The sequence below is a fragment of the Elephas maximus genome, chromosome 15 (genome assembly GCF_024166365.1).
Source record: "Elephas maximus indicus isolate mEleMax1 chromosome 15, mEleMax1 primary haplotype, whole genome shotgun sequence".
In the NCBI taxonomy this organism is placed as follows: Eukaryota; Metazoa; Chordata; class Mammalia; order Proboscidea; family Elephantidae; genus Elephas; species Elephas maximus.
In genome coordinates, this window is record NC_064833.1 from 37,266,635 (window position 1) to 37,291,390 (window position 24,756).

The window sequence follows — 24,756 nt, forward strand, 5'->3', positions numbered from 1 at the left end:
CGGAGCAGTTCTACCCTGAACACATGGTGTTGCTGTGAGTCAGAACTGACTCCACAGCAAAGGGTATCATCCTGGGGGGGAGGACGGGAGACTCTCTTCATTTGTCTGCTGGATAATCTGGCTCCTCCATTGGATTCAGTGTTCCAGAGTCCTATCCCAGAGCTTTAGAGCTTAGCCATGGGTCTAATCAAGTGCACATACATTCGTACTTCTGTTCTCATTCATTCAGATGGCGAGATGCTTGTTGGAATTACCGTGATCCTAAGGCTCTGGATGTCAAAGGCCCGATAAACTGAGATAAACCACCGAAAATCAGGATGAGTGACAGCCTTTCTGCAGGAAGCCTCTTCTGAGCAATGGTGATGCCACGTTGGCCCCTTAAGATTCTCTCCATAACACTCTATCTACTCACAAGTCTATTCCAAATCTAAGAATAGCTGTAAGCGAAATAAAACAAATACCCAGAATCTAAATGCTTTTCTCTCTGCCAGGAGGACAAACTACAGAGTGGCAGGTGCTCAGAAAACCCAAGGCAGCCCTCTCCAGACCAGGCCAGCCATGGAAAATAAAAATCATGTTTGCATTTTTAAAAAATAAACATTTGAAGTGTATGCTTCCCTCTGCTTACTTCGTATTTCCTTTTGTCTTCCATCTCCCTGAAGGTGAGCCATGCTGGCAGTTCTGGCAATTATTTCAACCACCTGAAAAGACACCAACTTTGTGGAATCAGCCTGTCATGCTGTACATATCTATTCAGTATGGTATGAAATCCCTTTTTATTAAACTGTACAAATGAAATCAGATAGAGGAACAAGTGCTTATGCCTCATGTAGGGAGCAACTGAGGGAGCCCCACAGAGAAGCAAATTCAGATTGCATCAAGACAGAACAAACCTGGGTGGGGGGAAAAGAAAGTGAGGAGTTTTTCAGGGAAGGGGGCCTGGAATCCTGGCTGCTTTGTAGCTGAGGCTGTGACTATCAGCCTCAGAGTAGGGGGATTCGGTAGGAGGAATGGTACCCAGTGTCTGAGCTGATGACAGTTGAGAACGGGGTGCCCAAAGAATGGATTCAACAGGAAGACTTTTTAGAAGCTCTGCTTGCACTGGTTAAGAGGCCCCTGAAAGAAAACAGTCTTTACCAGCACAGAGAAGTAACACCCAGCAGTAAATTTCTGAGACAGTGCTGTGGTGAGACAGAAAGAAAGCCTAATTCAGGTCTTAAAATAATACAATATTAGAATGAGATTATTTATCACATCTGTTAATTTTATAAATAAGGAAACTGAGGCTTACTAAGATGGCATGATTTGCCCAAAGCCACAGAGTTCCTGAAGACATTGTTTTGCAAATAGATTTCAGGTGAATTCCCATAAACTTACGTTTTAAAACGAAAGTAGAAAGCCCATAAAACCAAATCCACTGCAGTCAAGTTGATTCTGACTCATGGCAAGTCCAGGTATTGCAGAGTAGAACTGTGCTCCCTAGGGCTTTCCAGGCTGTGACCTTGCTGAAGCACATCACCAGGCCTTTCTTCCTAGGTGTCTCCAGGTAGGTGAGTCCAAACCGCTAACCTTTCGGTTGGTAGTTTGTGCCACCCAGGGACTCCTGGAAAGTACATAACATAGGCAATTATCATAATTTGGGTTACCCCAGGTGCATACCTAAGACAAGGATTTGCTTGCAAATAGTTTATTTGGGAGATGCAGGAAACATCTATAGAAGCTGGGAAAGTAACACAGGGATGGACTTGATACCAATAAAACAGTAGGACAATAAAGGGTGTATATTAATCATGTTTCACCTCTAAGCAATTGGAGTTAATCCTGCTGGGGAAGTCTGGGTTGGACTAGAACTCTTCTTTCTAAGTTCTTCCATATGTAGAATGAGGAAGCTGGGGTATCTGTCCCATAACCCCCATTCCTCACTGATCGAGGGCTGTTACTAAAAGGAGACAATTCCCTAGCCCTTCCAGCTTGCTCTGCAAGTGGGCCAGGCAGACTTCCTCTGCTTCATAGAAAGTCCTGGCAAATGGAAATTAGCATGAGGGCACAGAAATAAAAAAGCCCAAATGATATGGACAAGGAATCAACAATGTCTGCCACAGCAATTAGAAGTGATTGTTTGGATTATTCAGTACATATTTGGCTACATTTCTGCTCATCACTATTCCACAGATAATTAAGAGGTGGAGACACCCATTTATCTCTTGTTTACTATGCCACTCAATTCCTTATGGACATAAGGGTGCCATACACTAAAACACTGCTCAGTAACCGAGTTTTTCTTCGATGCAGTTTTTCAAACTCTGTACCATAAATGCTACGTCATTGGCTTGACATACACACAATGTATTTTATAGCCAAATGCCCCCACTTACCAACATGAATCATCACGATGCACAGCACAGATAACACGGGTACATTGTTCATTTTGTTAGCTTCCAAACTAATACAAGTAGTCCCCAAATCTGTGAATATTACAGTGCTTTAAATTTAATGAACTGTGAGAGGACTGCATTAATATCTATAATTCAGGTCATGGAATTTGGAAATATGACCTGATCCCTACTGTCTCTGTTAATACATCAAAGGAATACATAGGCATACATCACATCAGCCTTACAAATAAACGAGTATATCTCACCAAATTGAAAAGGAAGTCGTATCTCAAATAAAACTGTAAGCATTCTACTGCAGCTGTCTGGATAATGATTTGGAAAGTTCATTTCTAAAATAGTTAAATTTAAAGTCATTTTAATGTACAAATCTCTGACAAGAACTAGAACTGCAACCTATCACCCCGGAAAAAAGATAAAATAAATGTAGATTTAAAAAGGACTTGAATTTCTTTAAAGCCCTCAGAAAATGTTGCCATTTAGTAATGACATTCCCTATTCAGTTGACCTCAGTTTGACACGCTGAGTTGCTGTGAAGAGCTGTGGCCAGACACGTTAAGTTCTACATCTTAACTCTTGCTTTTCTAATTTGTACAGAAATGCACAATAAAAGAATGCCAAAGCTATGGTAAGAGACAATAAACAAAGCAAAGGCATAAATAATTATAAAATCCACATCAACCAGTGTAAAGATGTTAGCACCATTTTTCCTAAAACTTTGATAACATTCCGCATGGAAATAGCTCACATTCAGAGATATGTCATGCCTCTTACCTGATTTCACGCTTTCAAAATACCTAGATTAGTACTACCTGAACTAATGTCTCTCAACATAAAATTTTTAAACAAAAGATTCTCATGATTTTTGGACTACCCACTGGATTGTAATAGATTTTGAAGGGAGATGTGAGGTGTAGGAGGAGATGCTGGTTTTTATTTCAATATAGACAAGAAAATTTAGAAAATCAGTGACTCTGTGAATTAATTTTGACAAATGTGTTAGCTGCTCTTTATCACGTGATACACTTGTGACTCAGCCCCACATTAAGTGGAGAAGAGCAATAGATTTTGGGATCATAGCGTTAAGTGATTCTTCACGGTCTCAACCCTGGCTGTACATGGGAATTATGTGAAGAACTTTCAAAGTACAATGCCCAGGACTCACCTAGCATCTGTGAGGTTAAACCAGGGACTGAGACAATTCTAATGTTCGGCCAGAGTTGAAAACTACCACTCATTTTAGGAAGAAAAGAACAATGCAGGTGTCTTTATAGACACCATTTATTAATTTCCTGAAGGTTGCAAAGGGGTAACCCACTTTGCTGCCAACCGAAAGGTTGGAGGTTCAAGTCTACCCAAGGCAGCTCAGAAGAAAGGCCTGGTGATCTACTTCTGAAAAATCAGCCACTGAAAACCCTCAGGAGTTCTGTAAATAAAGGAGTTATTATTGCTGTTAGCTGCCATGGAGTTGGCTCCAACTCACTGCATCTTTATGTACAACCGAACAAAACATTGCCTGACGATCCTGAATCATCTTCATGATCGCTGATACCTTTGGGTCCATGTTGTGGCTATGATGTGAATCCATCTCATCAAGGATTTCCCCCATTTTCATTGACCCAGTAGTTTATCAACCATGATGTCCTTTTCTAGCAACTGGTCTTTCCTGATGACATGTCCAAAGTAAGTGAAACGAAGTCTCACCATCCTCAATTCAAAGGAGTATTCTGGTGTTTGTTCTTCTGGCAGTCCATGGGATATGCAATATTCTTTGTCAATACCACAATTCTATATATCAATTCTTCTTCTGTCTTCTTTTTTCATTGTATAACTTTTGCATGCATATGACCTGACTGAAAAGACCATAGCTTGGGTCAGGTACACCTAAGTCATCAAAGTGACACCTTAGCTTTTTAAAACTTTAAAGAGGTCTTTTACAGCAGATCTGCTCAATGCAATACATCGTTTGATTTCCTGACTACTGCTTTCATGGACATTGATTTTTGCACCAAGTAGAATGACAACTTCAATTTTTTTCTCCATTTGTCATAATGTTGTTTATCAGTACTGTTGTGAGGATTTTTGTTTTCTGCGCAATCCATATTGACCTTCAACAGTTAGTAAGTGCTTCAAGTCATGTTCATTTTTGGCAAGCAATGTTGTGTCATGTACATATTGCAGTTTGTTAATGAGTCTTTCTCCAATCCTGATGCCACATTGTTTTTCATATAGTCCAGCTTCTCATATTATTTGTTCAGCACATAGATTACATAAGGTGAAAGGATACAACTCTGCTACACACCTTGTCCCATTTTAAACCACACAGCATCTCCTTGTTCTCTTCAAACCAAAGAGAAGGAAAGAAGACTATATAATAACAATAATATAATAATAGTACATTAAAAGAATTTGTATAGAAGAGTAGATTCTGATAATACAGTGTGAATTACTATTAAATTCTATAAAAGATTGTATAAGTCTCTTGGGGGTAGTTTAAGAACACATTTGGATAATCAGCTGGAGGAAGCAACCATTTGACTTAAGGCACTGGAACAGAAGGCTGAACAATGGTACACTAAAGAAGGTACTTTTCTTATATTTATACTGGGATAGGATGGTTATCTTAGGCTGGGTTCTCTAGAGAAGCAAAACCAGTGACGCATATATATGTGTGTGTGTGTATATAGAGAGAGAGAGAGAGAGAGAGATTTATCTCAAGGAAATGGTTCACGCAGTTGTAGAGGCTAGAAAGTCTCAAGTCCATGAGGCTAGAGGCTTCTCCTGACTCACATAGTTGCAGAAGCTGAAGAACCCAAGATCCACAGGTCAGAGAGGAGGCTGCTGGCTCACAGCCTGAGAAGGCTGACGAATCCAAGGTCAGCAGGTAAGATAGCACGTTGCTGGCTCAAGTCCCAAGAACCAGAGGTCCGATGTTGAAGCACCGAATGCAGGATTCAGAGCACAGCAAAAGCCAGTGAGCTCTGCCAGAAAGTCCACATATATTGGATGCAGGCTACACCCCCACAGAAACTCACTTTCAACTGATTGGCTACTCATAGTAGATCTCATCATGAAGGTGGTTACATTATATCAGATCTCATCATGGAGGTTATTACATCATTACACAACTGCCAAACTATACCATAACTGCCAAACCACTGAGAATCACAGCCCAACCAAGCTGACATATAACCTTAACCATCAATAGTACTCTAGGAGAAGCTTGACCCAAATATGGGGGGCCTGGGTCCTAGTTCTAAAACTGGACAGAACCCTAAAGAGCCATAAAATGGACTTAAAAAGAACAAGGAAGGTTGTTCAAGGAGAAACAGGAGAATTTGGTAAAAGCTGAAAAAAGGAGAGAAGTGGTAAGAGAGTGGTTAACAGAATAACATTTGCAAAACTCAAAAAAGATGATGGTTAAAACAAGCCATATGAGTGAAATAAGTCAGACACAAAAGGACAAATACTGTATGATCTCACTTTTATGAAATATCCAGTCTAGGCAAATGCATAAAGAACAAAGTTTAATAGTGGCTACCAGGGGCAGGTTGGAGAGGGAAAGAAGGTGCTGATTAAAGTGCATTGTGAGTTTCTGTTAAGAGTGATGGGAAATTTGGAAATAGATAGTGATAGTTAGCATGGTTGTTGTTGTTAGGTGCCATCGAGTCAGTTCCGACTCATAGCGACCCTATGCACAACAGAACGAAACTCTGCCCGGTCCTGAGCCATCCTTACAATCGTTGTTATGCTAGAGCTCATCGTTGCAGCCACTGTGTCAATCCACCTCGTTGAGGTTCTTCCTCTTTTCCGCTGACCCTGTACTCTGACAAGCATGATGTCCTTCTCCAGGGACTGATCCCTCCTGACAACATGTCCAAAGTATGTAAGACATAGTCTCGCCATGCCTGCCTCTAAGGAGCACTCTGGTTGTACTTCTTCTAAGACAGATTTGTTCATTCTTTTGGCAGTCCGTGGTATATGCAGTATTCTTCACCAACACCACAATTCAAAGGCATCAATTCTTCTCCGATCTTCCTTATTCATTGTCCAGCTTTCACATGAATATGATGCAACTGAAAATACCATGGCTTGGGTGAGGCGCACCTTAGTCTTCAAGGTGACATCTTTGCTCTTCAACACTTTAAAGAGGTCCTTTGCAGCAGATTTGCCCAATGCAATGTGTCTTTTGATTTCTTGACTACTGCTTCCATGGCTGTTGATTGTGGATCCAAGTAAAATGAAATCCTTGACAACTTCAATCTTTTCTCCATTTATTATGATGTTGCTCATTGGTCCAGTTGCAAGGATTTTTGTTTTCTTTATATTAAAAAAAAAAAAAAATTTTTTTTTTTTTTTTTTTTGTATTGAGGTGCAATCCATACTGAAGGCTGTGGTCTTTGATCTTCATTAGTAAGTGCTTCAAGTCCTCTTCACTTTCAGCAAGCAAGGTTGTGTCATCTGCATAACGCAGGTTGTTAATGAGTCTTCCTCCAATCTTGATGCCCCATTCTTCTTCATACAGCCCAGCTTCTTGGATTATTTGCTCAGCATACAGACTGAATAGGTATGGTGAAAGAATACAACCCTGACGCACACCTCTCCTGACTTTAAACCAATCAGTATCCCCTTGTTCTGTCCAAACAACTGCCTCTTGATCTATGTAAAGGTTCCTCATGAGCACAATTAAGTGTTCTGGAATTCCCATTCTTTGCAGCATTATCCATAATTTGTTATGATCCACACAGTCGAATGCCTTTGCATAGTCAATAAAGCACAGGTAAACATCCTTCTGGTATTCTCTGCTTTCAGACAGGATCCATCTGACATCAGCAATGATATCCCTGGTTCCACGTCCTCTTCTGAAACTGGCCTGAATTTCTGGCAGTTCCCCGTCAATATACTGCTGCAGCTGTTTTTTAATGATCTTCAGCAAAATTTTGCTTGTGTGTGATATTAATGATATTGTTCTATAATTTCCACATTCGGTTGGATCACCTTTCTTGGGAATAGGCATAAATATGGATCTCTTCCAGTCAGTTGGCCAGGAAGCTGTCTTCCATACTTCTTGGCATAGATGAGTGAGCACCTCCAGTGCTGGTTAGTGTGGTACAACATGGTAAATGCAAATAATGAATTGTACACTTAAAAAGGATTGAAATGAGAAACATTTTGTTATATATATATATTTGTCATAATAAAAAAAAATCTAAACAAAAAGCAAGCCATGTGATTAGTAATTAAGAGATTATTACAGAACTTAATGAAAGTTGTTTCATTAAAGTAGGAGGAACACAAACCAGATTATAGTAAAGAGTCGAAATGGAAGAAGTAAAACATTAACTGTAAAATATTTTTTAAAGAACACTGATCATAAAGAAATGATAGGATTGCTTGCGAGTAAAATTGGTGAATTAAAAAATAAACAATAAGCTAATATTTGCCAAAGCAAAATATATTTACCCATTGCTATGACAATTAATCCTGAATGAATTATTCTGAGTTTTAACAAATTGGTTCAAACTTCACGTTATATTTTGGATTAAGTAAACCTCAGACATTTCCTATCATATTTTTCAGTGTTCCTATGTCATTTTTAATAATCACAGGACCTTAATATCTACTAGAGTTTTGTAAATGGGATCAAATAATCTCATCTCCCGTCCCAATTCTACAATGGGCCGCATTTATTAAGCATCAGTGATTTCATTTCAAAGTCTTTTGGTTTTGTCTTGTCCATGTAACCCTCCGGAATGTAACCCTTGCATTGTAACCCTTTTATCAGCCACACCCTTCTACAAATAATCTTTAGAGATATTCTTTTCATATGCCACCTGCCTTGCAGAAAAAAGTACCACTATTATAAAGTTATAGGAAAAAATTTAATTAACAGAGACAATTCATTACAGCCAAAAAGATTACATGCTCAGAAAAGCCCTATGCTTCTTATGCAAAAATTTTTGTTCAATTCACAGGCAGTAGAGAAGAAAGGGAATGAGGAAATAGGGTAGTCTCAGTCCCTACATTGCCTACATCTATCCATAAACTTTGTTTTGTTTTTTAATTCTTCCACAATTGTTGTTTTGCTCCCTAATCACTGCCTGTTCCATCTTTGCTTATCATGCATTCTTAGCAAGGCCACCTCAGGGGACCTGCAGAGGGAGCTGTGGCAGTCACCTATACTTCAGCTTAAAAGAGCTATATTCAATTTCAACATGGCCAGAGGCTCATGACTTGGACACCTCCCAGGAAACACACACCTCTAATTGACATTAGAATTCTACAGTCAGAAATGATTATACCTTGCAGAGCCTCTTAATCACTCTCATGCCTGGGACAGGACAAGTAGGTTGCCTAACAGGAGGTACTTTCTAACACAGAGCTGAAACTTCCTCCCCATTGGGAACATAACTGGACAATTGATCTAGCACTTGGACTTAAAAAAAAAAAAAAACAGTTGCCTTCCAGTCAAATTTGACTCATGGTAACCTCATTTATGTGAGTCAACTTTTCTCCACAGAGTTTTCAATGGCTGATTTTTTAGCAGTTGATCACCAGGCCTATCTTCCTAGGTGCTTCTGAGTAGACTTAAATCTCCAAACTTTCGGTTAGCAGCAAAGTACAGTAATCATTTGCAACACCTAGGGATTCTAGCACCTGGACTTACATTCTCAAAACTTTAAGGTATCTCAGTCTTGGCGCCAAGAGGTACATAATGCCAAAAGACCAGCCCTAGAAAAGTAGTCAATTATATAAACATACCAGGAAGGCCTGAGTCTAAATACTGTGGTTATACTACAATGCCATACTGGCTGGCCAACTTGGCCCATGCAAATTATTTAAAAAGGCTGTTACAAAGATGTTGGTGAGCCCACCTATGGCAAGAAACGGTTCAGGCATCAAAAATAGGCCTGGCCCACCCAAGGGATTGTTGTTCCTGGAATATAAGTACATTATAATACTCCGTTTTCTTGAGCCGCCCTTTGAAATCTTCTGTTCAGCTCTTTTACTTGATCATTTCTTCCATTCACTTTAGCTGCTCTACATTCAAAAGCAAGTTTCAGAGTCTCTTCTGACATCCATTTTGGTTTTTTCTTCCCTGTCTTTTTAACAATCTTTTGCTTTCTTCATGTATGATGTCCTTGATGTCATCCTACAACTTCAGCCTCGGTCACTAATGTTCAATGCGTCAAATCTATTCTTGAGATGGTCTCTAAATTCAGGTGGGATATACTCAAGGTAGTATTTTGGCTCTCATGAATCCTATGTATTTCATCTGATGAGGTCCATGTTTAGAGTCGCCATTTATGTTGTTGAAAAAAGGTGTTTGCAATGAAAAGTCATTGGTCTTGCAAAATTCTATATGCGATCACAGGTGTTGTTTCTATCACTAAGGTTATATTTTACAACTACCAATACTACTTCTTTGTTTCCAACTTTTGCATTCCAATCACCAGCAATTATCAATGCATCTTGATTGCATGTTTGATCAACTTCAGACTGCAGAAGTTGGTAAAAATCTTCAATTTCTTCATATTTGGCATTAGTGGTTGGTGCATAAATTTGAATAATAGTATTAACTGATCTTCCTTGTAGGCATATGGATATTATTCTATCACTGACAGCGTTGTACTTCAGGATAGATCTTGAAATGTTCTTTTTGATGATGAATGTGACGCCATTCCTCTCCAGTTTGTCATTCCTGGCAAAGTAGACTATATGATTATCTGATTCAAAATGGCCAATACCAGTCCATTTCAGCTCACTAATGCCTAAATGGAACTTTATGCATTCCATTTCATTTTTAACGATTTTCCAGTTTTCCCTAGGTTCATACTTCGTACATTCCACGTTCCAATCATTAATGGATGTTTTCAGCTGTTTCTTCTCATTTTGGGTCATGCCATGTCAGCAAATGAAGGTCCAGAAAGCTTTACTCCATTCATGTCATTAAGGTTGACTTGACTTTGAGAAAGCAGCTCTTCCCCAGCCTATTTTGAGTGCCTTCCAACCTAACGGCTCATCTTCTGGTACTGTATCAGACAATGTTCCACTGCTATGGCCAATTTTTTCAGACATAGACTGCCAGGTCCTTCTTCCTAGTCTGCTTAGTCTGGAAAACTCATTGCCATCAAGTCATTTCCAACTCATAGTGACCATATAGGATAGGGTAGAACTGCCCATAGAGTTTCCAAGAAGTGGCTGGTGTATTTGAACCACTGACCTTTTGGTTAGCAGCCATAGCTCTTAACCACTACGCCACCAAGGCTCCAGTCTGGAAGCTCCACTGAAATCTTTCCACCACGGGTGACCCTACGGGTATTTGAAATATTGGTGGCATAGCTTCCAGCATTACAGCAAGCCACCACTGTACGACAAACTGAAAGACAACTGGTGGATATATATGTATGTATGTATGTATGGGAGTGTATATACATATATATATACACACACACACACACACAATACATATACACACACACAATACATATACTATTGATGAGATAAAAAGTTTTAATAATTCACGCAAAGTATCCGTACATACCAAATGCCCAATAAATTAGTTTCATTATTTCTGCTCAAAAAACTCTTGCTATCAAAAAATCAAGACATAAACATTCTTTTACTGTTTGCATTTGGTTATTATTACAAGATTTAATGTAGTTCAAGAAAACAGCAGGAAACAATCAGGTTCTCCTTCAACTAGAGCACTAAGCTCATTGTGTTAAAAAAAAAAAAAAAAAAAAAACCCTAAAGAATAAAGAATCTTACACCTGGGGACAATTCTTTCAAAGTTTTTACCAATTTGCATTTATTGCAGGGAAGTTGAATAACCTCCTCCATACCTTACTCCAGCCCCTGTCCCTTCCTCTGAAATGTTATAATTTTTTTAAATGCCTTAGAGACATCCTATTAGGTTAGTAATTTAGAGCCAAAAATGTGTAACTGTTCCATTTTATTTGTTTTCCACTAGTTTGATAAAGGGTCTAATATCACTTGACTTCTCCCTAAAGTATTCAGTCTTAGATTTCTTTCCTTACCTAGAAAATGACAAATACAGTAATTCTTCCTCTACTGTGCGTAAATTCCAAATGCTACCTTAGCAGAATTATGAAATAAAAAATGAATGCTTTTTTTAAAGCATTTATGGAGACTGGGGAATAAATGATAGAATTTTCTTATATTTCTTGTGTATGCAGATAACAGATACATTTAATGCAAGAAGGAAATAGAATTTTAATAGAATTTTTAACTAAAGATCTTGAAACAAAACTAGGCATACATTTTAATTGAATTTCTGGCTCAAATTACAGCAAACCATTATAAATCATTAGGAATCAGTTTTAAAACTGCTTTCACTTTTCCCCGTATTACAAACACAGAGGTAAGCTTTTACAGCTTCAGATAAGTGTTAATAAATTACCCGAATTTCAAAATTAATGGCTGCCCGGCTGCTTTGGGGAGATATCATTGTGTTTCATGAATATTTTGATTTTGTGATTAGATCAAAATGCACTGAATTCCTAAACAGTCATAACCAAGGTCTGCTGATCATAAACTGTTCTTTTTTAATAAATTATATTCCTCACAAATCTGCTGATATGGAATAATTAGAAATTGGTTGCCTGCATTTACTGTAATATTTGCATGACTTTAGATCTCCACCTACTGATCTTGAGGCTGGCAGGAAATGTACATTTTGTACATTTCTAAATATACCTTGCCTGCAGAGATAATGGTTTATATTGTGATGGTAAGAAGGTTTTTATTTGCAAAAAACAAAGAGGTGTCACTTGCGAGTTCTGGAAGACATTGATTAGGCAGTTTGTGTCATTCCTATTCAGAACTTATTATTTATAGCTTTCTTGTTTCCTTTCCTTTGTAGGAGATAAAGATCTGTACCTTGTAAACTGCTTAAAGAGTGTCTATTTTGCCTTTTTAGGGAGTTTCAAAATACATTTATAAAATGCAAGCACCCTGAAACTAAATGTAAACTGAGTAAAATATACTGTACCAATCTATTATAATATCTCCAAGTATAATCTTTAAATTAAGCGGTACATAAATAGTTACACTGAGGGGGGAAAAAAAAACCTAGTGTAAATCCATCCTTTACTGTGTAAATGACATGTATTTAAATTTGAACATGTATAACATATACTATATAATCTGGCAATTAAGTACAGTCATGTTGTAGAAACCCACTGATTGCAAACACATAAGGCTATTTTTACTCTTCCAAATCTAATCATCTTTCTCAAAAGTTGAGTGACATCCCAATACAATAATATATATGGAGCATTTCTGCAAGGCTCATTAACGAGAGGTTTTCACCAAGGGACAAGAACTCTTCTTGGCAAAACCCAAAGGAAGGCTCCAGGAGAAGGGTGCATGAGACTTTCAGCTACTTTTTACCATTTAGAGGCCTGGGAAAATAAAGAGGGGGCTGCTAGGGGTACGGTACACTCCAGTAATGGTGCAGCTGGTTTCCTCTGTGTCTTCATATGCTAAGGCCAAGGAGTCCAGGGTTCTGTAAGCACTGTGTTATGACATCACAGAGCAATCCCTCCCTGGGTCTTCAAAGTTGAGAATGGGCATTGGTTGTGGCTCACAGCAATTGTCATTTCTTCAAAGAGATTTAAGGCTTGGCCAGTCACAACTGCTCACTCTTAGGTTTCTTTGCAATTCCTTGACTAACCACAAACACAAGGGGAAGTGAAAAGAATGCCTAGATTCTAATGATTAAGAGCCTGTGCCAATATAATTAATGTAATTAGTGTTACTGAACTATACACATGAAGACTGGAGAAATGCCAAATGTTTTGTTACCTATAACTTATCACAATAAAATGTGTGTGTGTGTGTGTATATAAAAATAGTCTGTGGAAAGGTTTTCAATGAACATTTAACCTAATGAAAGATCCTACTCATCCAAAATAGCAATTACAAATGTTCATTTGTGCAAAAATATCTAGAATCTACCTCAAAATTCTGGTTAGAGTCTATGAAAGCTAATAAGAGATTTCAGAAACTGAGAGCATAAACTAAACTGACTGGTTATCTACCTCCCAGGTTGCTGTCTGGATTAAATGAGACAAAGCATGTGAGTGCTTAAGTACCTGGAGTATAGTAAAAAAATAAATATTATATAAAAACAGAAAACAAGCAAACAACAACCTCCACACAATACTAAGGATTTTACAGAGGCAAACTTTCAGCATGGATTTTTTTTTTTTTCTCATCTGACCTCCTTTACGCATTCATTCTGTTTTCATCCATCTGCAATTTCTATATAAATCTTTATTTATACTTACATTTGCACTGAAACAAATTCAGGTGAGAATCTTCTTTTTTTTTTTTTACTCAAAAGAGAGGGCACCTACATTAGTCATACATGTCAACATTTGCATATACAACAGAAAGCATCTCAATAGCCATAAGTAGCTCTGCGCTCCTTTACTTAAAGTGGAACCTGCATTGTAGACCTGCATTTTCCCAAAATCAACCCTGTGACAATGAAACTTAAGTCAAGTTAAAATATATTCTTCCCTCTCAATATGTTTATGCCCCATAGATGCACATTCTCAATATTTTAGCTAGTCTCTTCCAAACATGTGTTTACTCTTATAAAGTAAAGGTAGTATAGAGTGGATTGTTACAGCGATTTATCCACTTACTCATTGAGCATCTGTTCTACTCCAGGCCCTTGGGATCTAGAGAGGAATAAGGCCAGGGACCACCTTCAGGAGGCTGAGTCTATTAGACAGAGAAAAAGCTATACCTCCCATTGTAGTTCACTGTGACTGACTTGGAGGTGGTGTGCAAAGTGTGTGTGGAACCAAAAGAAGGCCTCCAAATCAGACGAGGTGGTCAGCCAAGTCTCTCTGAGATGTTTAGAGTGTGGAAAGACCAGAGAAGGAAGCTGAATGATGAAGCAGGAAGAAAGAGCATTTGAAGAACCACTAGGATACATGAAGCAGTAAAATGTGTTTGAGGAAGTTTGTGTACTTTCTTAAGGTTGAAGCAAAGGATATTTGTGAGTATACTGCAAAGTATAATATTCCAGTTACAATTCACTGGAACATGTCTGGGCATTATCTTAACCGGCCCAGGTATAACTGTTAAAGGTAGTTCTCCTTACCACTTTTCAAGAGTCAGTTGAAGTTACAGAAAAACAAACACCTCAAACATGAGCTTTTACAAAATGGAATTCTTGATCTTACCAAGCTTTGCAAGTTTTCCTTTCTTAATAAGTGGCACCCCCACCTACTCAGAATCATGGAAGGCATTTGTGATGGTTAATGTTATGTGTCAACTTGGCTAGGTTATGATTCTCAGTAATTTGGCAAACACTATGCAATCACCTTTCATTTTGTGATCTGATGTGAGCAGCCAATCAGTTGAAAGGGAAGTTTGGTTGGGGCTGTGGCCTGCCTCCAGTATATAAATGGATGTTCTGGCAAAGCTCACTCTCTCTCACGACCCTGCACTCTTCTGGGTTCTTGGGACAGAAGCCTGCAGAAGTCTCTGGCCTACTGCCTGACCTGTAGATTTTGGATTCTCCAGCCCCTGCAACCACATCAGCCAACAGAGGTCTTCAGCCTGCCACCTGACCAATGGATCTGGAAATGCCAGCCCCAAAAATTGCATGAGCCATTTTCTTGAAGTAAATCTCTATGTATTTACTTATATGTACTGGTTTTGCTTCTCTAGAGAACCCAGACTAAGACAGCATTCTTTACATGTTTCTCCTTCATACAACCCCCTTCACAATCCTTTCCCCAGTATGAACAATTATACTTCCAAGTTATGCCTCAACTATCTCCTTCCCTTCACTTCTATTACACGGCTATAGTCCAAACAACCCCCCTATCTTATCTGAACTATTGCAATAATTTTTAATCTAATCTCCTTACCTGTATTCCTAAATCCTTATAATCAATTTTCTTCACAGGGCCATTTAAAAATGTTCATCTGATCATATCTCTTTTTGTTTAAAACCCTGTAATGACTACTCTTTGCTCTTAGAATGAAGTCTAAATCCTCACTGAGAAACTTCTAATTATCTACTAAAATTTATTCTCCCCTTCTTCTCTGAGAATAAGTTGCATCATGGATGTCTGGATAACAACTGAAATTTTCAGTTTCTCTAGCACCTGGGTGTGTCCTTATGATTGGGTCCCAATGAATAATCAAGTATGAATGGGAGTGATATGTGCCGCTTCCACATTTGAGCTTTAGAACATTGGACATCCACTCTGCCTATGTTCTCTTACCATCCCACCAACTAAAAAAAGCAACTGGAGCAATCTTAGAAGGGAACTACTATGAATGGCAGAACTCTTCTGTTAGCCTGGGTCTCTTCTGTTTCCCAAGGAGAGATTCCCTAGCTTTCCCTGACTGTTTTGTTAGAGATAACTATACTTCCATTTGACTCAAGCCATTGCGCTTGGGGTCACATTGTTCCAGCAACTTAGTATTCACCCTGATTCGCCCATTCATGCCAATTTATAAGCCTGGCAGGACTGGTCCCTAGCACCACTTCATCTTGTGGCACTCTCCCCTGTCCACAGCTGGCTTTCCTCCTTGAATGTGACAAGTTCTTTACTGCCCCATAGCCTTTTACACAGTCAGGTCCCTTGGCTCTGAATTCCCACCCCCTGCATCTTCACCCCTACTCTCCTTCCCCCAACTTCTATGTATCCTTCAAGTTGAAGCTTTAAGGTAACTCATCAAAGATGCCTTTCTTGAACTGGATTCTAAATTAAGTGCCTCTTGTTTTCTCATTCATGGTATTCTTCCTTCCTTCCCCCCTCCACTTCCTTTCTTTCAATGTGGTTTATTGAGACCAGCGTCAAATCCATACCAGTGACTGAAAACAAGGATATGTAGTCAGGCTATCAGCAGAAACATATAAAAGATATATAAGCAGATAAAATAATCACATAACTTCAAGTTTTTACAAACGTGATTAATAAATTGAGACTAACGGGAACTTTGCATTTATTATAATTTTAAATCATACTTTCATTTGTAAGTTTACTTATTTAGTGCCTGTTTATCCCACTGTAAGCTTTAACGGTAAGGTTCTATCCATTTTGATTGCCACTGTGTATTCACTGCCTTGTACAATGCCTAGACTATAATGAGCACTCAATAGTTGTTAAACAACAGAGCACCAAAATACATGAAGCAAAAAGTGACAGATGAAGGGAGAAGGCGACAGTCCAACAAGAGCTGGAGGAGGCAATACCCCAATTTCCATAATGGACAGAATAACTAGGCAGAAGATGAGCAAGGAAGTAGAATACTTGAACAACACTTTAAACCAACTAGACCTAACGGACATCTATAAAACACTGCACCACCAAAAGCAGATAATACATTCTTCTCAAGTCCACATGGAACATTCTCCAGAATAGACTGTGTGTTCTAAATCCTGGTTTCCTGGGTTCAAATCCTGTTTTTGCAACTTAGCAAACAGTATGACCTTGGGCATGTTACTTGGCTTACTTGTACTTCAGCTTCCCTATGTAAAAAAGGGTCAAGAATAACCACAGAAGGATTTCATAATGATTTAATTAATAGACACATTAAAAGCAGAATGCCTAGCATGTAAATGGATAGATGTTGGTCATAACCACTTTTTATGTATGCATACATGATCTTACTTAATTCTCATAACCAGCTTGTGAGGTATTTTATTTTCCCTTGACAAACTGGAAGACTAGGGTCCAGAAGCGAAAGTTTCATGGATCCACACCTGTAAATGAGTTTAAAACCCAAGTTTTTTTCTCTGTGCCCAGTGCTTTTCATACCATTATGCGGAAGGTATGCTAAAGAAAGTGCACAGGCTCTGGACAGGTAAACTTGGGTTGAGGCACAGCTTGTCCACCTTCCAGTCATATGTCTCTAGACAAGGTATTTTACTTGAGCCATGCTTATAAGATGGTATAATAATTCCTAGTTTCTGAGGTTACTATAAAAATAACTGAGAAAAAAATACCTAGCACAGTGCGTGTTACATTTTAGATGATCAACAAATGTCAATTCCATTCTCTTCACACCTCTTCTTAGCAGTGAAAATATTTCCTCCTTACACTAAGCTGTGTTGAAAAGGATCCCTCTATAGCTGCCAGATCAAGACAGTCAGCTTTGAAATGCTCTCAGTGCTTTGTTATACTAAACACACAATACAATTATTGTAACTAAGATGTGCTCATTATTACTGGATGGGAAGAATGCAAAAATATCAGACTTCTAATAGTAAGGCTGTCACAATTTTAATTTATAGAAATGCCAAACTTAGAGGCTGGTATAAGTCTTATTTTATTTTGTTTTTGAGTACTATAGAATACAACAACACAAAGAGCAAATCAATTAAAAAAAAAAAAAGAGTGGCAGAGGCACTGGGAGAGGTATCATATATAGATCATATTAACCTAATCATGGGGAAAGACACACATTCCAACCGTTCCAATGAAAGCTGAATGCTCAGGCTTATGCTACTCAGTTGAATAGTCACTATAAATGGATGCAGGAAAAATATTACTAAAGGTATAAAAACCAAGTTTCTGTAATTGCATATAATTTCTCTGTCCCCTCAACACAGGAGACTAGATTAAAAAGTACTTGCCAAAAAAATCACCTATCTGAGACCAAGCGGTCAACAATCATTTTAAAACAAAGATGAGAATATAAGGTAACAGGGAAACTAGATAAATGGAAATGGAACAACCAAAACTGAAATAATGAGAATGTTCACACATTGTGAAGAATGTAACCAATGTCACTTAATAACTTCTGTAGAAATTGTTGAATGGGACCCTAAACTGCTGTGCACAACAACTTCACCAAAAACACAATAAAATACTACTTAAAAAAGAAAAAAAAGTACTTGCCAAATTAAATAACTAAACTAAAGGAAAAAACAAAGAAAGGTTCACTTAATATTATTTTCTCAAAGGGACCTGGCAGGAAAGAAAAGGTAGCCCAAGCCCTCTCCTCAAAGCTGAAGGTTGCAGTTATTAGCATCTGCACTCAGCAAAGAAAGGAAGTAAACAACAATTCATAAAAGAGGATATGGAGAGACTAAAATGTTCGGTTTAAACTAGGAAAATAATATTCTTTTGCCAAAAAATCTAGAAAAATGTGATTTGATAAAAGGCAGTCATCAAAACAGTAGCAACTTCCAGGTCATTCCTGGATTCAGATTTCAAATTGGGGCCCAGGCCAGAATCATCAACGTCAAAAAAAATTTTTTTTCATTTTCTCTTTTTCCTTCCATCATTGCTAGCATTTGAGCAGAAAACAAGACAGCAATATCCAAGACTTGCCTCCACGGCCACACCTGAGTGACTCCAGAAAAATAGAACTCTGATGGTCATGATATGATATAATGCATTTCATCCAACTTCATTGATAAAGCTCTCTTACTCTCAAATTTTCGTAAGTTATTATTCACACCTTACAAAATGGACAAAGCATTCGCAATGACTCCACTTCTCTGGTGTTTAACAGGAACCAAGAACACCTGCAGAATCCTAAGAGGTCAAGGGAATATCACATTAAAATAAATTTATACTTCATTCTACAGTTTAGAGAATCAATTTCCCCCACTTGACAAATAGTAGTTTGTAATTTACATTTTTCTTTATAGAGCTTCTGAATTTATGGGTAGCAGCAAGGAACTATTTTTTTTTAATTCATCTGCGGTTATTATTTTCCAAAGACCCCTGAAAAAAAATAGAGTTCCAAGAATGATCCAAAATTCCTATGTTTTCATAATGGTACAGCCTAAAATCCCCTTTGCACACAATACATATGGTGTTGTATACAGATTACATACAACCGGATATTATCCGGGTAATAATCATTCACCACCTTTGACATTTCATGTACTGTACCTCTGCAGTATTTGCTAGCCTCTGCGATTTAACTTTTCTCATTCTCTTCAACTAGAGTGTCAACTCCTTGAATATAAGAATCCTGTCGTATACTTAAAGATGTTTGACACATTGACGATGAAGTGACATGATGTCTCTGAGAATCTCCCAATTTTTAATATCACCATGTTACATGATTTACTCTCATAAAAATTCATTAAATTTACAACTGAGAAATGGAAGTAACCCCTCCAGCCCTTAAGTCACTGTGTGTAAACAAAGAACAACCGTGTTGCAACTTTGGCCAAGTCACTTGCCAGCTTAAACCCATTCATCATTTCCCTCATCTATGGCACAAATTCCAAAGTTTAAAACATGGCTCAGAAGTTTCTTCAAAAACCCTGCCTACTTCTCCGATCTACTTCATATTCTGCTGCTCTCTGCCTCCATGCTTTGATTTCAAGCAACATCTACCTCCTGCTGATGTCCCCAAACATGGTATTTGTTCAGCTATGCTCATGCTAGCTCCGAAACGTGAAAAGCTCTTCCCTCTTTGCTACCTGCAAATGGATAATTCTTCCTCGTATTACTCCAAAAATTTCTTATTCACCCTTTATCCCAAGCCACCCAACAAGTCTGGATTCTCTTCCTGCTTCCTTAATAGCTTGTACCTGTTTATGTATTGGTCATCTCCCTTGGACTGTGATATCCTTGATGACAAGATTGCATGCACTTTTTTAATATAATAGGTGCACTTATTTATTGGAAAAGAAGCCCCGGTTGCACAGTGCTTAAGCTCTCAGCTGCTAACCAAAAGGTTGGTAGTACAAACCCACCAGCTGCTCCACAGGAGAAATATGTGGCAGCCTGCTTCCGTAAAGGTTTACAGCCTTAGAAACCCAGTGGGGCAGTTCTACTTTGTTCTACAGGGTCGCTATGAGTTGGAATTGCCCCAACGATGGTGGGTTTAGTGGGTTATTTATTAGAAGGAAGAAAGGAAAGGAGGAAGGAAGGATTTCGACAGAGTTTTGAAAATCATTTTTGCAACCAACTGAGGTGTAGAATAAGGGCATTAGAGGCAGATAGAACCTCATGAGCAAAGGTATGAAAGGAAAAACTGAAGACAATGGGTGGAAAAAAATATATGGAAGGAGATGAGAGGGAAACAAAATGAAAAGAAAGTTTGGGCAGGTTGTTAAAGACTTGACTATCAGACTAGAGTGTCTGAACATTACTGAGAAGTTAACAGTGAACCACCAAAGAATTTTGAGTAGGCGTGACTGTACTAAAGCAACTTTATGAAAGTAATCTCCAGTTATGGGTAGGATATATTAGAGGAGTCAGAGTCTGGGGAAACCAGATAGAAACGTATTGTAGTACTTAGAGTGAGTTATAATGAGAAGCTGGATTGGGAGAGTAGATTTGGGAATGGAAAAAAGGAGATAAACTGAAAAGAAATTGCAGGAAAAAGAATTGCCAGGGTGATAATGGATTGGAAGTGGGGAGTAAAATAGGGAGCCTGGATGACTTGTAGAATAGTGGTATCATTAACTGACATATGAAATAATAGATGAATCTAGTGTAAGAGGACTGATGATGAATACAAATTGGGACTTGCTAAGCTTGAAGGTTCCTTGGGAGATACATTCTGAGTTGCCCAACAAGTCATTGGAAGTTCAACGTTGGAACTCGGGAGAGTGACCCTGGCTTTAGAAGTACATTAGGGAGTCATCTGATATTAGATATTACAGTTGAGAAAAATATGTGGATTACCTTATGGCCCACCATTCTGAGGGTATAAATGAGTTCACATTGATATTAATATCTAAAATGTATTAGTGCAAAGCCCTCATGTTGTTGTTGTTGTTAGGTGCCATTGAGTCAGTTCCGATTCATAGTGACCCTATGCACAACAGAATGGAACACTGCCCAGTCCTGTCCCATCCTCACAAGTTGCTGTGCTTGAGCCACTGTCACAGCCACAGGGTCTTCCTCTTTGTCGTGGACCCTCTACTTTACCAAGCATGATGTCCTTCTCCAGGGACTGATCCCTACTGGTAACATGTCCAAAGTATGTGAGATGAAGTCTCGCCATCCTTGCTGATTTCTTGACTACTGCGCCCATGGATGTTGATTGTGGATCCAAGTAAAATGAAATCCTTGACAACTTCAATCTTTTCTCCATTTATCGTGATGTTGCTTATTGGTCCAGTTGTGAGGATTTTTTTTTTTTTTATGTTGAGGTGTAATCCATAATGACAGCTGTGGCCTTTGATCTTCATCAGTCAGTGCCTCAAGTCCTCTTTACTTTCAGCAAGCAAGGCTGTGTCATCTGCATAACGCAGGTTGTTAATGAGTCTTCCTCCAATCCTGATGCCCTGTTCCTTGTCACATAGTTCAGCTTCTCAAATTATTTGCTCAGCATACAGATTGAATAGGTATGGTGAAAGGATACAACCCTGATGCATACCTTTTCTGACTTTAAACCATGTGGTATCTCTTTGTTTGGACCAAATGACTGCCTCTTGATACATATACAGATTCCTCATGAGCACAATTAAGTGTTCCAAAATTCCCATTCTCCTCAATGTTATCCATAATTTGTTATGACCCACACAGTTGAGTGCTTTAGCATAGTCAATAAAGCACAGGTAAACATCTTTCTGGTATTCTCTGCTTTCAGCCAGGACCTGATACCAGCAAGGATATCACTGGTTCCACGTACTCTTCTAAATTCGGCTTGAATTTCTGGCAGTTCCCTGTCCAAGTACTGTTGCAGCCTTTTTGAATGATCTTCTGCAAAATTTTGCTTGCGTGTGATATTAACGATATTGTTTGATAATTTCCGCATTTTGTTGGATCACCTTTCTTGGGACTAGGCATAAATATGGATCTCTTCCAGTCGGTTGGCCAGGTAGCTGTCTTCCAAATTTCGGGGCATAGGCGAGTGAGCACTTCCAGCACCACATTCATTCGTTGAAATATCTCAATTGGTATTCCATCAATTCCCAGAGCCTTGTTTTTCGCCAACGCCTTCAGTGCAGCTTGGAAATCTTCCTTCAGTACCATCAGTTCCTGATCATATGTTACCTCCTGAAACGGTTGAATGTCGACCAATTCTTTTTGGTATAGTGACTGTGTGTATTCCTTCCATTTTCTTTTACGGTTCCTGTGTTGTTTAATATTTTCCCCTTAGAATCCTTCAATATTGCAACTTGAGGCTTGAATTTTTTCTTCAGTTCTTTCAGCTTGAGAAATGCAGAGCGTTTTCTTCCCTTTTGGTTTCCCATCTCCAGGGTTTTGCACATGTCATTATAACACTTTGTCTTCTTGAGCTGCCCTTTGAAATCTTCTGTTCAGCTCTTATACTTCATCATTTTTTCCTTTTACTTTAGCTACTCGATGTTCAAGAGCAAGTTTCAGAGTCTCTTCTGTTATCCAGTTAGGTCTTTTCTTTCTCTCCTGTCTTTTAAATGACCTCTTGCTTTTTTCATGTATGATGTCCTTGATATCATTCCACAACTCCTCTGGTCTTTGGTCATCAGCATTCAACACATCAAATCTGTTCTTGAGATGGTCTCTAAATTCAGTTGGGATTCACTCAAGGTCATATTTTGGCTTTTGTGGACTTGTTCTAATTTTTTTCAGTTTCAACTTGAATTTGCATGGGACTAATTGATGGTCTGATCTGCGGTCGGCCCCTGGCCTTGTTCTGACTGATGATATTGAGCTTTCCTATCATCTCTTTCCACAGATGTAGTCATTTTGATTTTTGTGTATTCCATCTGGCGAGGTCCATGTGTATAGTCACCCTATACATGAAAGGATGTAAAAATTAAACCCTTGTCCATGAACTTTACGCATGTTATTCTGAGTACACTTAGGGATATCTCACATCAGGAATCTATATTCTTCTGCTCCAATCTCTTATTAATGTCTGCTTCCCAAAAGCCACTGGAGGGAGTAGGTGTAGCAAAACAAGTTCAAAGAAGATCAAAAAGAACTTTTTGGAGTACAGTATTGGAAATGGCATTATTCCAACCAAGTTCCATGGTGCAGGAGTGCCTAAGGATGTCTGAATTGGAATAAAGGATGGGGTCAGTGGAAGTTTGAAAAACATAAAACCATGTGGCCATGGTGTTAGAAGCATCAATAAGGTAGATGTGGAAGTCACCAAGGGCTTTCCACAAATAGTATGGAGACAAAGGTTGTAAGTGAAGTTAATAAAATCAATAAGAACATTGTGCAGTGTACTTAAGGTTTCAGAAATTATACTGGGAAAAGAATGGAATAAACGGATTTTGAAAGAAATGCATAAAGTATAAACTGGAAGTTATCATGTGGACCACAGATTACACTTTCTGTCTCTCAAGTCAATACAATTCCACCTATAAGAAAAAAAATTGTTGTGATTTCCAGTATATACAACTTTATGGTAGATACGACTGTATTTTCTATATCTTTTATATACCTAGTAGACTGCTAGCCATACAGCTAGAGTTTAATAAATATTTGTTGAACTAATCTGATCCAGAGATGACAGTACACTTCAGTAAAAGGCAAAAACAATTTCTAAAATATCAAATCTAGAACATGCAAAACTAGAGGGTAAAGGCATTTCAAAATATCCAAAGTCTTGCTAATTATTCAAAAGAGCTCCTACACTAAAGCATGCTCTTCTCAATTGCCTAAAATAATTTGTAAAACAGTGCTTTAAAGACAACTTTAAAGGTTTCTAAGAATGATGGTGGAAGCCCATTTTCCACAGAGCTATAGGCATTGTTGGAAGTTTGAACTGTTCTGCTTATCAGATGTTGGGCATCTTTCTGAGTCCCAGTGTTGTTAATCAAGATAGATGGCAGACTAGTTAATGCTGCTGTTAGTAAGAGTGTGGCAAAGATTAGAAGGTTATCAAACAGATATAAACAGGAGTTTCAGGATTCCTATCTAACACATAAAATTAACTAATAGGTATCTTTCTTTGATAGTTGATTTGATTGAGTGCATGTGGATAAAAGTCAACAAGTGAACAACTTGATTGTCTGCTGAATTAATAGAATGGAAGAACTTTAAATGGTTCTGAAAGCTAATTTAATTCAAAAACCTCAGTGAGGGTTCCAGCTCTTTTGTGAAACTAGTGAGTAAAATGTTGGCAATTCATTTAGAATAAAAAAGTGAGCACTGGCTTCTTCTGTTCTTCAAATAAAAAAAATCATGTTTAAAAATGGTTCTTCCAAGGAGAGAGCATTGAACTTATGCGTATGTTCACATTATCTTCTGAATAAACACTGTAAATTAAAATAAAGGAAAACTGCCCTTTGAATTTGCCTTGCGTTTACAGTCATTTCCATTTCAATCTCCCTCTTGAATTTGTCTTCCCAGACATGTTTTCATTTATTTGTACTTCCTTCCCCAACAATTAAAATTGTTCCTTCCTTAGGCTCATTTAAATTTCAATTGCCAATATAACCTGAGTT

General features: G+C 38.3%; 1 long non-coding RNA gene across 2 annotated transcripts in view; it reads right to left on the minus strand.

Moving 5' to 3' along the window:
• The window catches only part of LOC126058770 (uncharacterized), a 275,999-nt gene that overhangs the window by 55,582 nt on the left and 195,661 nt on the right, over window positions 1–24,756 (minus strand). The window contains exons 5-6 of one of the 2 annotated variants that reach the window (XR_007513284.1): window positions 1,378–1,603; window positions 629–701 (exon numbers count right to left, since the gene is read on the minus strand). The exons of the other annotated variant lie outside the window; for it this stretch is intronic. This is a non-coding gene — a long non-coding RNA (uncharacterized LOC126058770). Of the gene's footprint in view, window positions 1–628; window positions 702–1,377; window positions 1,604–24,756 lie in introns of those variants that run through there. 2 annotated transcript variants of the gene reach the window in all.